Source organism: Pinus tabuliformis, chromosome 5_1 (assembly GCF_031772625.1).
Source record: "Pinus tabuliformis cultivar Carrire ecotype Pingquan chromosome 5_1, CPIR1, whole genome shotgun sequence".
Taxonomy (NCBI): domain Eukaryota; kingdom Viridiplantae; phylum Streptophyta; class Pinopsida; order Pinales; family Pinaceae; genus Pinus; species Pinus tabuliformis.
The window spans coordinates 530883829-530899589 of record NC_142305.1 but is presented as its reverse complement, the minus strand read 5'-3'; positions in this window follow the sequence as shown (position 1 = coordinate 530899589).

The window sequence follows — 15761 nt, the reverse complement described above, 5'->3', positions numbered from 1 at the left end:
GGAGGCTTCCAACATCAAGGATTAAGTGGTTGTATGCTTCCCTTACTTTCTATTAATAATACATTATGTGTTTTCTTTCCATAAGTGTGTAAATCATTACTCATTTAGTGTGATACTCCTTGATCTGTCACATAGTTTATGTTAGAATGAATTATGCTATGTATGCTTTTGTTGTCTTTGTTTGATCTTCCTTGTAGGTATTCATCCACAACGATGTAGAGAGGATTGAACTTGGAAGCGAGAAGATCGAGAATGACATCAACGAGTGTTAGCATTAGAGTGAGGTAGGTCATCTATCTTCCTTTGTATTTTCTGATATAAACTAGGAAAGTTTTCACATATTTGTCTAGTTTGTTGCTAGATCCTCCCATAGGACTAGAATGATAGTTTTTGTCCGCAAAAAGGATTGTCTGCACAACAATGTGTTATGTTGGTTCCACTTCATTATCTGACACATAGGGAGTTGAATCATATCATAGTAACTTCTCATCACATGTTTACCCCGGTTGGTCAGTTACTTAGGTAGATGTGGGATGAGGGTGTTACAACCAGGATCCCCCTAGATTGGTCGAGGGGTGTGCAGGGTCCAGGAGCCCCCTTGAATGAAAAAACAATTTGTTCACCAAGGAATTCAACTGATAAAAATCCCCTAACTTGTCCCACAAATTTATTGTTGTAGCTTCCATTGAAACATTCAATAATGTTGAATCTAAGAGACAAAATCATATTGTGTTATTTTCCTTTTGAACCAACTTGGTTCAGTCTTCTATTAACATCCATGTTGGTGCAATACCAATATTCAAAGTGACCTAATGATCTATGTCCACCAACAAATATTCCATTTTGAGCTTACACAACTCAAAACTCTTCCCATTGAATTTCTCGATCTTTATCTTTGAACTTCTCTCCATTTATTTTCTACCGCAAGAATCACTTTCATAGATATCCCACAATAACAAGGTCTACCACAAGCCAGAGCCAAATCCCTTAGCCACAAAGGTGTTCCCTTGAATCCAAAACTGTTATGATAAAAATGTTGGTTTTAACCCTTTACAATTGATTGATGTAAACAAATCCTTAATAAATAAATAAATAAATGCAATTGAAAACGCAAATTTAAATGAGAAGATTTTATCATGGAAACCAAAAATTGGAAAAAACTATAATATTTTTAATATATATTCTTCTATACATTGTTACAATACAACATATATATCCTATGGCATCCATGAACCACCAACCCATTTACCCTATATTAGAACACAACCATAGTTCCTTAATCGAAACTACAAAACCATAGGAAAATCCATCATATGCCACAAAATCGCTTTAAGCAAAACTATGTGTTTAAAATCGTCAAAAACATATGTAAAAAACTGCTCAAAAAATAAATACCTCATCCCCCATGTTGCACATCATGCATTGTACAAAGTGTGGAGATATTCATGCAAATAACATAACACATACCCAACACCCATTTCATAGCATTCATCCATTCCTTATGATCTTTTGCTTGCTCAAAATTTAAAGGTTCTTCTACACTCATAATGTGATTCATCAAAGTATAATCTTTATACTTGATAGGTGTCTAAATTTTCCATGTTGATCATTGTAGTGACTCACTACCTTGCAAATTTTCTCTAGTATTTTCGTGTACTTTGGCTATGTGTAGCTTTAATGCTACTCTTATCTTCAACATCCTCTTGTTGATCTTCAACCTCTTCTTATTTTGCATATTTAATTCCTACTTTAGGAATTTTTCATATATCGTGATCATCTTTTGTTTGAACATCATCTACGTACTCATGAAACATAACATCTTTACTTGCAAAAACTTTATGAGTAATGGGATCATACATTTTGTAAGCTTTATGTTCATAAAAATAATCAATGAAGATACATTTGATAGACTTTGCATCAAGTTTCCCTCTATTTTCCTTTGGAATGTGGGAAAATGTTTTACTTCCAAAAATTCTCAAATGAGTAAAAAATGGTTTATAACCATAGAATGCTTCATAAGGAGTTTTATGCTCTAAAAGTTTGGTTGGAATTCTATTTTTTAGATACAAAACAATACTTATTGTTTCAACCCATAGACATTAGGAAGATACTTACCTTTAATCATGGCTTAAGCACATTCAACTAAGACCTTGTTTTCATTTTGGTCATACACTTCTAATGAGTATGTGAAATTGTGTACTATTTATGAATCCCATTGTCGGATTATCCTCCTTGGTTTGACCTAAGAATATTGATGTGTTTTCATGTCTTCTTTTGAACCATGTTTTAAACTCTCTAAAAAATTCAAACATGCCATGTTTTTTTCTTATGAAATATACCCATTTAAATCTTGTTCTATCATCAATGAAGATAAAAAAATAAGAAGCTCCCTCAAGTGATCCAGTTTGCATTGGAAAACACATATCAATATGCACTAATTCAAGAATATACATAATCATTTTGTATGTACTTTTAGGAAACTCATTCATGTGTTGTTTTCCCAATACATAACCATCACATTTAATATGTCCATTCTTTAACATTGAAAGGTCCCCCACCATCTTTTTCTTCTGAAGTAAAACTAGATATTTAAATTTTAGAAGACCATACCTCAAGTGTCATAGTTCTTCTATATACACAACTATTGATGACAACACTTGATGACCCTTAACAACCCTTAACAATCAGAACAAGTTTGTAGACGGTTCCCACTATAGTTAGTTCTACTATAACTTTCTAGTGATCCTTTATGTCCTTCATCAGACAACTTGACTTCACAAATACAATTTTAAGCCTTGATCTATAATCGTTAAAACTATGATTATTTTTTTCTTAATCATTGGCACATACATTACATTCTTGATTTGTTTCACATGACCACTTAGCAAAGTCAAACATACATTACCATAATATTTTATTTCATGACATCGATTATCACCTAGGTAGATTTCAACACCATTAGTTTTCTCATGATAAGTTTCAAATCAATCTCTATGATATGCCATGTGAATAGAAATACATGAATCTATCAACCATCTATTACAATCATCTATTTTGTTAATAAAGTTTCATCTAAAATAAACAACTTTATATTTTGAGATCATCATTTATTATTGCATCTCTAGCAACAAACTTTCCTACATTTATACTCTATTTGGGCTCATGAAACTTGTTTTCCCTGCAATCGTTAGTATAATGTCCAAACTTACCATAGTGGTAACATGGATTATTATTCTTCACGCTCGTTCTTATCCTTGGTGATGCCCACCTTGATGCAATTTTACATTAGACTTGCCTCCAACATTCATTTCCCATGGTTTTCCTTTATATGGCTTTTGGGATTTGGCTATCAATACCAAATCTAAACTTTGAAACTTTTTGTTAAGATTATTTTTATATTTCTCTTCTTGCAATAAGATGTTTTTCAAATCATCAAATAAAGGTGATTTTTCTCTTCCTGGAAGACTAGTGATAAATATATGGTATTCATCTAAGGTACCATATAACTTTACAATAACCAAATGAATGCTTGATATCTTCTCACCAATATTACCCAATTTATCCTTTAATTATTTAATTCTAAATAGAGAATTTCTAATTTTTATTATCTTCCATTTTTATTAAGAGAACCTTGCTTCTTCTTTTTTAAATACATTATTTGTATGGGCCATCCCATACAAACCTTTAAGCACCTTATATACGTCTTAGGAATTTTTATGGTCCCTTATATGGGGAATAATTCTTTCTTAAGCACCTTATATACGTCTTAGGAATTTTTATGGTCCCTTATATGGGGAATAATTCTTTCTTTTATAGACCTTCTTAAGAGAAACTTTACTTTCTTATCTCTTGTTTCCTAGTCATGAACTAAGATTGCCAAGGTTGTTGGTTTAGCTTCATATCCACACACAAGTAATCCAACATTTCACTCTTCCATTAAGACGTTCAACTTAAATTTTCAATTTACGTGGTTTTCCCCATGTAATTTATTTGATTCATTTAAATAGGAATCTATCAAATAATTTGACATCTTTGGAAAGCACAATACATAATACCAACCATCTTCGAAACCAATCAACCAACAATTCTCTTTAAAAAGAAATATTTAATTGAATTACCTTCAGTGAATTCCTTCCTTAATGCTCTCTCTTCTAGGAAATTATTAGAACATGTGTGCAAAGGATGTGATGGTGGTGGCTTTAGAGCAAATCAATCTCACACAGACGAGGAGTTTCTTGTCAATGCTCTAAAAAGTTATATTCATTCTCTAAATGAATATTAGTTCATAACTAACTAATATGAAACATATTAAACCAAAATATATTCATTACTTTTGTAAATTTATATACTCTAATTCAAGATTGAAATAGAAATATTATACAATGTTATTCTCCTTGCTTATCACCTTCCCTCTAATCATTACATTCTAGCAATAACTCAACCACCAATGGAAAATTTATTTGATATTCTAAGCAAGTTCCAAGAACATATATGCACTTCAAGACAACAAATATCACTCTTCAATTCTTCTTCGGTAGTGCTTTCCTCATGCCCCCTTACCAGGGAAAATTTTAAGGATGGAAGTTTATCTTAACATTTAGAAACTTTGGTGAATCTTACTAGTCCCTAATATCCAAATCTTAAAATGTTTGATGATCAAGCATTACTAAAAATGAATTTGCCCAAATTTTATAGTGTAAAATTATTTTACCTTAAAAATCAGCGATACTATATATTGTTTTTATTGTGACATAACCAAATACTTTCATAAATACTTTATGGGATGTTGATATGGTCTCCCCTTTTTTCTTGCTATGATTTACGGTTTATAGAAATAACTCAAAAAATCGGAGTAGCAAATATTAAGTGGACAGTGTTAACACTAGTGTAGGAAGTTGAGGTAGAAGACCTTACTTTGTCAAGAGGATGAGGAAGGGAAGTAAGAAAGGACTTAGGAAGGGTAACAAGGAAGAATAAAAATTAAGGTAAGATATTTGAGTCATGTGAAATCTTGTACATGTCATTACAGGTGATTGTTTTGCTAGCTAATGTCCATAGTAGAAGAAAGGAAAGTTGATAAGCAACAAATACAAGTTGTATAGAGCACAAAGGCTATAGATGTAGTCGATGAGTTGGTATCCAAGTTAGAGATCAACTTCCCCATACCAAATTTGTTGTTTATCTACCAACACTATATTAGGGGTTGCTTGGTATGTGAATGATGTGGCATCAAGATATATGAAATACGACAAGAAAATATTCAATGGGTTGCAAGAGTGAGAGGAAGGAATGCGTAACACCCTACTCCCACATCTAGCCAATTCACCGATCAACCAAGTTAAACATATGACAAGAGGCTACTATGATTGGATTCAACCTCCTAGGTGACCTTAAGGAAGTGGAATCGACAGAAACACAACGTACATACCTTCCACATTAGCTACAAGACTCCCAAAAACCATCCCAACCACTCAGGTAACTAGCCCCTAGGCCCGAATGAGGTTTTAGACCTCTTGGCCTCTGAAAAATCTAATGCTATAGGTCTGCGAGCATCCAGGAGGCTTTGGACACTCTCATGACAAGGCATAGCAGTGTCCATGAACTATTTTGCTTAGTGTTGTGCCAACTTCCCCGAGATTTGAGCCACTTTTTCAGGCCCAAAGCCCAAGTCACTGCCCAGAATTGAACAACACCTTCATAACAGTAAGATAACAAGGAAACATTGATGCAAAAGTAAATAATTGAACAAGCCCTTAACTAAACCCTGCCATGAGAGACATTTTGTCAAACATATCACAAATATGTAATCTACATGTCTAAATAACATATTTAAGCATAGGAATCTCATACTTATCTGAGAATCACTAAGAACCATTGTTCCCTCATATCATTTGTTGTATTATCATATATTAGGTCATAGATACATTGTCCACTCATTTACAAGTAAAAACATGATGAGATCCATACATAGCCACTGTCATAAAACACATACATAACCAGCATAGTAGCAACAGAAATACCACTAAAATCACAGTCATATGATCCACATATAAACTAGTATATTACTCATAGAAATACAAGGAGAAATAACCTCATATTGATGATGCAAAATCCAAACCCGGGATGGGACTACCACATTCCACTTGAACATAGAATGGTTGAGCCAAATCTCTCTTCATACATTCATCCGCATGCCATATTCCAAGCATGAATGTGGGACTCAAACCAAAAGAACCAACCAGGCCATCCCGAGGCTAAACCACCTCACCCTCATCAATAGAAATAAGTCTTTACCGTAATCCATCCTGGTTCACTAGGCCAACACAATGAACATGTAATAACAGGTTTTACCATGATCTCCACCAAATCACTAAGCCAAACAAGCATGGATGCCACCGGATTTCTCCACCTACACCATGAGGAATTTTCATTTCTCCTAGTATCTCAAGCTTTACCACAATTCACACCGGATCACTAGGCCCTAAACCGAGACCCACTCTCCAAGCTTTACTACAGATCCCAACCCCAAATTACTAGGCCCAACGAAGAGAAATCCACCTCTTAGCTTTACCGTATACTCGGCCATTCACCGACAAGGATTCCTAGGCCCACTGAGGCAACAAAATCTTGGTTTTAACGCAACCCACAATCTGGCTCAGGGGTTACTAGGCCAGTGACTTTACCTTGATCCACAGTCTAGTTTAGGGACCAGTAGGCCATGTGCTCTATCATTCGAATATCCACATCACTCAGTTTTGAATCCATCTGGCAATCCAGCTCAACCAAAACATGAAAACCCCATCACACCATGGCTATCCAGAAATGGAAAGGCTAGGCTGAAAACATCGTCACACCTGGAAAAACCCAGTCCATAATAGCAAAAGAACCATATGCAATACCATGTATGCCAAATATAGCAAGGAAAATACACATGCAAATTGATACCTGCAAAGAATAATTTTGTAGTTGTTTGATCCTTCCCTTCCTTGCTTGATCTCTACTTCCTCTTGCCTTGTTTTCCTTTCTTGATACAATGCCAGAGTGCTCCAAGAAAAATCTAAGTGTCCAAGAGTTAGAAACAAAGATATTAATAACAGAGCTCCAAAATTGAACTAAAAAAAGGTTACAAACTAATCCTCGGAAGCTATCAATTAGGCCTCTATTTTCTTCATTTTCCCTTATTTTCCTTCAATTTCCTCGTCACATGAAATATTGTGACCTTTCACCTTTGTTTTCTCCTAATTTCCATTATTTTCATAAATAAATGTGCCCAAAATGCCACTTTTCCTTTCCAAAGCCTTTGCCATTGCCTTTGCCAATTTCATTAGCCATTAATAAACCGAATGAACACCCACTAGGATTTTTTGCCCAACATTCAGCCTGGAATAAGTGTCCCATCAACCACGGTTATTATTTCTCCTTTATTAACTTTTATTAAATTGAATTTTCACCAAGGTTGTTACAGAACCCTCCCCTTGGGGGACACTGTCCTCAATGTTCAACCACACCTATGCCTTAGCAAAACCACTGAAAAGAAAACATATTGTCCATGGAGCTTTATAACATAGCTCTATGCAGTATTTATGAAGATCACTCTGCTGAAAGTCAAACCAACATGACAACATAAAAATAACAACATTATAATGGCATGACACCCATACCTCTTATTGGCGCTTTATAACATAGCTCATGGAAATATTTACATCCATATACATGTGTAGATATATCAAAACATCACACCAAAACATATACCAAAATCATACCAAAACCACTTTGCCTCAGCCAGCAAACAAGGAAGGATACATAGCCCACATTTGATTCACCATCTCCCATGTAGCTTCATCAGGCCCAAAGTACTTCCACTGCACTTTAATCTGGTATATTTCTCACTTTCGAAGCATAAGCACATTTTTTCTGCAATATACACAGAGGCTCTGCCTGGAATTCTCCATCTGGTTCCACCTGCAATACAGACTAGTCAATCACATGATCAACATATTTAACATACTTCTTAAGCAATAACACATGGAAAACATCATGGACTTTCACTGTCAAAGGCAGTGCAAGTCGATAAGCTACTGGCCCAATCCTCTTAATAATATTGAAGGGTCCACAAAATCGTGGTGTCATCTTGGCACATGATCCAATCCGTAAGGATCTCTTCTTTGGTTTGATGTGCAAATACACTTGTTCCCCAACCTGGAACTCCTTGAACAACCTGTTCCAATCTGCATAGCTCTCCTGCCTATCATGTGCTACCTTTAGATTCTTCTTTATAACCTGCATCTCATGTTCCATGTTTGCCAACATGTCCAGTCCAATCAACACCCTATTAACTAGATCGCTCCAACTGATGGGAGTATTGCAACTTTTCCCATACAATGCCTCAAATGTACTCATCTTCAAATATTCATGATACCCATTGTTGTAATTGAACTCTACCAGTGGAAGATACTCTTCCCACTTTCGTTGTTGATGAATCACGTACATCCTCAACATGTCCTCCAATATCCATCTGACCCTCTTTGTTTGTTCGTCTATCTGCGGATGATAAGTTGTACTGAAGGCCAACTTTGTGCCCAAACCTGCAAATAAATCCTTCCAAAACTTGGAAGTGAACTTTGCATCCTTGTCTGACACAATCTTATTTGGAACACCATGCAATCTGACCACATCTCAAATGAATACATGTGCTACATCACTAGCTGAGAATGTAGACTTCACTGGAATGAAGTGTGCAACCTTTGTCAACATGTCCACAATAACCATCATGGAATCATGTTGTCTCACTGTCCTCGGCAACCCTGTGATAAATTCCATGGAAATTACCTCCCATTTCCACTCTGGAATCGCAATCGGCTGTAAAAATCCACCTGGATGCTTACACTCTGCCTTCACATGCTGAAAATTGAAACACCTAGCCACAAACTCTGCTACATCCTTCTTCAAATTCGGCTGATAATAAAATTTCTTTATTGTAGTCAATGTCTTCTGATAACCTGGGTGACCCGAATATGGTTTCGCGTGAAACTCTCTCAAGATCACCTTCTTGAGCTCACTACTATATAGCACATATATCTTGTCTCTGAATCTAACCAATCCATCTATTGTAAGGCAATAGTCCACATCCTGTGCACCTGCACTTGTACCTGTACTTGTACCTATACTACTACCTATACATGTACATGTACCTGAACTCTGTTGCAATTTGTGCATAATATCCATGTACCTAACATCTTGTTATCTTGCCTGTAAGATCCTATTTTGTAAGTCTCTCCCTTAGGATCTCATAGCTACTAAGTGATTTACTTGTACCTACCTGCTAAGAGCATCTACTACCCTATTCTCCTTTCCTTTGATGTACCTAATCTTGAAGTCAAACTCACTGATTGTGGCCAACCACCTATCCTGTCAGGCATTCAGATTCAGTTGGTCAAATAAATACCTCAAACTAATATGATAAATCATCAGTACAAACCTCCTACCAAGAAGATAGTGCCTCCACATCTTCAATGCATGTATGATTATTGTTAACTTAAGATCGTGTGTTGGGTATTTTTGCTCGTGCTTGTTCAGTTTTCACAAATCATAGCATACCACCTGTCCATCATGCATAAGGACTCCACCAAGTCCTATTTTGCAAGCACATGTGCATACTACAAAGTCTTTGTCTGGATCTACAATATTTAACACTAGAGCATGTGTCAACAACTACTTAAGTTGCTCAAAACTAGTCTCACACTCCTCTGTCCATTCAAACTTCTTACCTTTCCTCTGCAATGATGTAATAGGATAAGCAATCTGTGAGAATTTCCTGATGAACCTCTTGTAGTAGCCTGCCAACCCCATGAAAGATCTCACCTCATCCACATTTCTGGGAACTACCCACTCCATGATGGCTATTATCTTTTCTAGATCTACTGCAATGCACTCCTTGGAGACAACATGTCCCAAGTAATGTACCTCAATCTGAAATAAACTGCACTTGCTAAGATTAGCATACAATTGATGCTCTCTCAACAACCTCAACATTGCTGCTAAATGCTCGGCATGCTCTTCCTCATTTTTAGAATATACCAATATGTCATCAATGAACAAAATAACAAACTTATCAAAATATGGGCGTAACACACTATTCATCAAGCACATAAATGTAGTTGGAGCATTAGTCAAAATGAATGGAACTACAAAAAACTCATAATGTCCATACTTGGTCTGGAAAGTTGTCTTGTATATGTTCTCCTCTTTGATTCATACCTAATGGTATCCGGATCTCAACTCAACCTTAGATAACAATGTTGCTCCCTTCATCTGATCGAACAAGTCATCAATCCTCGGTAACGGGTACTTGTTCTTGATAGTCACTTTGTTCAATTGCATGTGGCCAATGCATAATCTAAGAGTTCCATCTTTCTTCTTCACAAACAATACGGGTGCGCCCCATAAGTGATACACTTGGCCTAATGTATCCCTTGTCCAACATTTCCTTCAACTGCAACTTCAACTCTACAAACTCAGGTGTGCTCATCCTGTAAGGTGATTTTGATGTTGGAGCTTCCCGTGGCACCAACTCAATAGAAAAGTCTACTTCTCTGTGAGGTGGAAACTTTGAAATGTCCTCATGAAATACATCCTGAAATTGTTGTAGAACTAGATACCTCCTCAAAACATCTACATCCTCAACTTTCTTACCTTTGTCACTAGAAATATGAACTGCAAATAACACACACCCTTTTCTATGACTGTGTTTTGCTTGCATAGCTCTCACCATCCTAACTGTTGTGGCTTTCTTCTTTCCCTGCAAGACTCTTGCTTCCCCATTGTCATCCACACACTAGATATATTTTTCATAACAATCCATCTTAGTTCTATGAAGATACAATCAATCCATGCCCAAAAACATCCTATATGATCCCAACGGTAATACATTCAAATGTGTTGCGGTAGGCATACCATTCAAATCAAATGCACAAGCTCTTACCGAATGATGAACTCACTTCTTTATACTTGTAGCCAACTGCACTAACCAATATTCTGCATGCAATTCCTTACTCAAACCTCACTTATCCACCAAGTCAGGACTAACATAACTACAATTAGATCCAGGTTCAATCAAAATAGAAATAACTTGATCACAAAGCTTATCGTCTATCTCAATGATGAATGTCTGATGGTCTGCCTGTTTGTTATCCAATGTTGCCTAAATACGAGGAACTCTTTGAACAACATCCCCAACATTATGTGCCTCCTATGCATTATATATCTAAGGCCTAACACCCTGATTTTATGGAAAATCTCTCTTAAGGTGCTCCTTACCGCATGTCCAACACTCCAACCAACCAGTACCATCACCTCTATGTTTTTGTTGTGACCCATATTCATGTCTAGTTGTATTGAACCTATTTTGTGGTGCCACATTTTCTTTCTATTCTACATTCTAAGGCTTGCTCTCTTAGGCTGTCATTTATCTTTACCTTTATCTTTCCCTTTCCAACCTTGCTGAGATTCATTCTTATGCTTTGACTATTCATAGAAATGCTTCAATTTCCAAATAACTTCCTCAAGTGACTGAGGCTCATCATACTCAATTCGATCTCTAAATGCTAATGGAAATCTTGTGAAAAATCCCTGAAATTTAACATTTTCATCTTTAAGATATGATACATACCTCAATAGCTCCACAAACTTAGTCGTGTACTCTTCGTTTGTCATTGATCCCATCTTTAGCTCATAGAATTCTTTGGCCTTACTGTCGTAGTACCTTTCTGACAAGTACTTCTTCCTGAAAATCCTCTGGAACTTGTGCCAAGTCAAGTCATCTATATTGATGTCTCTAACCCACTTCACATATTCCCACCAGATGTTTGCTTTACCTTTCAGGCTGAAGATAGCTACTATGGCCTTCATATTATATGTGTACTCATGCAACTCAAATAATTTCTTCATCCCAAGCATCCAAGCCTCTGCATCTTTTGGTTTCTTCACATCTCCATCAAAAGTAGGTGGCTTTTCTTTCTTAAACTCATTTGGAAGGTATCCCCTATCAATCCTCCTATAAGGATGATAACTATGACGATCATGATACATGTCAGAACCAAAACTATAATAGTACTTGTATCCATCACCTCTCCTATCTGGAGTATCCAACATTTTTCCATCTCTAACCATGTCATATCTATATAACATGTAACCAACATGAGACCTACTACCGTATTCCCCATTAGTTTTGTCCTCATGTCCATGGCTGATCTGAAGTGACCCTTGTTGCTGCAATTCTGACAAACTTGGAAGAAGTATGACATTAACCTTTGCTTGTTTCTCTTGTGCCTGTATGATTTTGTCATTGTCTGCCTTACAAATCCTTATTTCTTCCTTCAATCTTCTCAATGTGTCTACCAAATTAGAAGAGTACCCAACACCACACTGCTCATCTGATTCATAGGGAGATTTTTGTAGTCTACCATATTGCTAGTCATTTTGATCTTTCTCCTACAAGGCATACTATGTCAGCTAAACCAAATCACAATAAACCAATGTACCTTAGCATAACTCGAGGAGGATACATCATCTGCAAAATCATCAAATCAATGTGATACATGTATCAACATAATCATAATAGCATATAGACATATAATACATAAGCACATAACCATGTAACCATCAGTCTAGCTAGAGTCCAGTCATCAATGCATGACCATATCAACTACACATACCATGACCTCATGCATGAAAACAACAACCATACCAATGTACACTGACAATATGCAAGCATAAAAAACATGTAACCAATCATACACTCATGACGACATACTTGATAACAACAACTTCTTCTTCCACATGGTGACATCACTACAACCATGATTGACACCATGCATATGCAACAAGCACATAAACCACAAGGATGATTAATCACATGTACGAACGACACAAATGCGTGACCAACACACCGCCCATTCAGTTCGAGGGGTGAACCATGCTCCGGTACCACTCTATAACACCCTCCTTCCACATCTACCCAAGTAACCATCCAATTGGGGTAAACATGTGACGAGAAGCTACTATGATTAGATTCAACCTCCTAGGTGACCTTAAGGAAGTGGAATCGACGGAAACACAACATACATACCTTCCACATCAGCTACAGGACTCCCAAGAACCATCCCAACCAATCAAGTAGCTAGCCCCTGGTTCCCACTAAGGTTTTAGATCTCTTGACTTTTTGACGCTCTCATGCTATAGGCCTTCCAGCATCTAGGAGGCTCTGGACACTCTCATGACAAGGCATTCCAGTGTTTAGGGATGAATTTTCTCAGTGATGTGTCAACATCCCCGAGATTTGAGCCACTTTTTTAGGCCCATAACCCAAGTCACTACCCAGAATTGAATTACACCTTCAAAACAGTAATATAATAGGGAAACAATGATGCAAAAGTAAATACTTGAACAGGCCCTTAACTGAACCCCCACTAGCCATGACAGACATTTTCTCAAACGTTTCACAAATATGTAATCTACAGGTGTAAACAACAGATTTAATCATAGGGATCTCATACTTGTTTGAGAATCATTCAGAACCATTGTTCCCTCATATAATTTGCCACATTATCATCTATTAGGTCATAGATACATTGTCCACTCATTTACAAGTAAAAACATGGTGAAATCCATACATAGCCATTGTCATAAAACACGTGCATAACCAGCATAGTAGCAACAAAAATACCAATAAAATCATAGCCATGTGATCCACATATAAACCAGTATAACATTCATAGAAATACAAGGAGAAATAACCTCATATTGATGATGCAAAATCCAAACCCGAGATGGGACTACCACGTTCCACTCGACCATAGAATGGTTGAGCCAAATCTCACTTCATCCATTCACCCCGATTCCATATTCCAAGCATGAGTGTGGGACTCAAACCAAAAGAACCAACCAGGGAATCTGCTAAACCACCTCACCGTCATCAATAGAAACCAGGATTTACCATAATCCATCCTGGATCCCTAGGCCAACATAATGAACATGTAACAACGGGCTTTACCATGATCTCCACGAGATCACTAGGCCAAAAAATCATGGATGTCACCGGATTTCTCCACCTACACTGTGAGGAATTTTCCTATCTCCTAGTCTCTCAAGTTTTAAGCAATCCACACCAAATCACTAGGCCCTAAACCAAGACCCACTCTCTAGGCTTTACCGCATATCCCAACCCAAGATTAGAAGGCTCAACGGAGAGCAATCCACCTCTTGGTTTTACTGTATATCCTGCCATTAACCGGAAAGGAATCCTAGGCCCACCGAGGCAACACAATCCTAGATTTACCACAACCCACAATCCACCTCAGGGGTTACTAGGCCATTAGCTTTATCGTGATCCACAGTATGGTTCAAGGACCACTAGGCCATGTGCTCTATAATTCGTAGATCCACCTCACTCAGTTTTGAATCCATCCAGCAATCTAGCTCAACCAAAACATGAGAACCCCATCACACCATGGCTATCTGGAAATGGCAAGGCTAGGCTGATAACATTGTCACACATGGAAAAACCCTTGCCATAACAGCAAAAGAACCACATGAAATACCATGCATTCCAAATCTAACAAGGAAAATACACATGGAAACTCGTACCTACAAAGAATACGATTGTAGTTGTTGATCCTTCTCTTCCTTGATTTATCTGTGCTTCCTCTTGCCTTCTTTTCCTTTCTTGATCCAATGCCAAAGTGCTCCAAGAAAACTCTAAGTGTCCAAGAGTGAGAGAGAGAGAGAGAATAATGAGAGAGCTCCAAAACTGAACTGAAAAAATGTTACAAACTTATCCTCAAAAGCCTTTTTATCAATTAGGCCTTTGTTTTCTTCATTTTCCCTTATTTTCCTTCAATTTTCTCCTCACATACAATCATGTGACCTTTCACCTTTCTTTTCTCCTAATTTCCATCAGTTTCACAAATAAATGTGCCAAAAATATCACTTTACCTTTCCAAAGCCTTTGTCATTGTCTTTGCCAATTTCCTTATCCATTAATAAACCGAATGAACACCCACTAGGATGTTTTTCCCAACATTCATCTTGGAATAAGCGTCCCATCAACCGTGGTTATTCTTTTTGCCTTTATTAAATTTTATTGCATGGAATTTTCACTAGGGTTGTTACAGAATGAATGTGGAGTTGACTAATGATGTCATTTACCCTATGAAAGCATAGCGTTATTTTTCCTTCTTAATTTCAAGTGATGTTCTTGAGTTGAATGATGCTTTGTATGTTCCTAGTTTAACTAAGAAACTTCTTTTTGTTTTTTGTATGATATATTTGCAGTGTAAAGTTGGTTTTGAAGATCAATAATACATTATCATTGACTGAAATCTAGGACATCTAAATACTTTGACTAAAGATGTGTGGAAGGGTAACCTTTATAAGTTACTAGTTAATCATGTGGAGATTGTGGATGGTAACCTTTACAAGTTACTATTTAATCATGTGGAACTTGTGCATGACAATAGTAAGTTGGGTGAGTCTTCCAATTTTAAGGATGCGTATGGAAAGAATGTAAGGTGGGATGTCATGGAGATAAGTTTGAAACCTATTTTGGAATTTGTGATTGACTCCAAGCTGTAATTGATGGCATTGTTATGGAGAAATAAGGTAGGTTTTCTGGATTTTATCTGAAAGAGGGAGTTGAATTTGATGAGATTCTTGCTCTAGCTACCAAAGGATTCTCTCAGAAAGATGGAGCCATGTCATTTTTA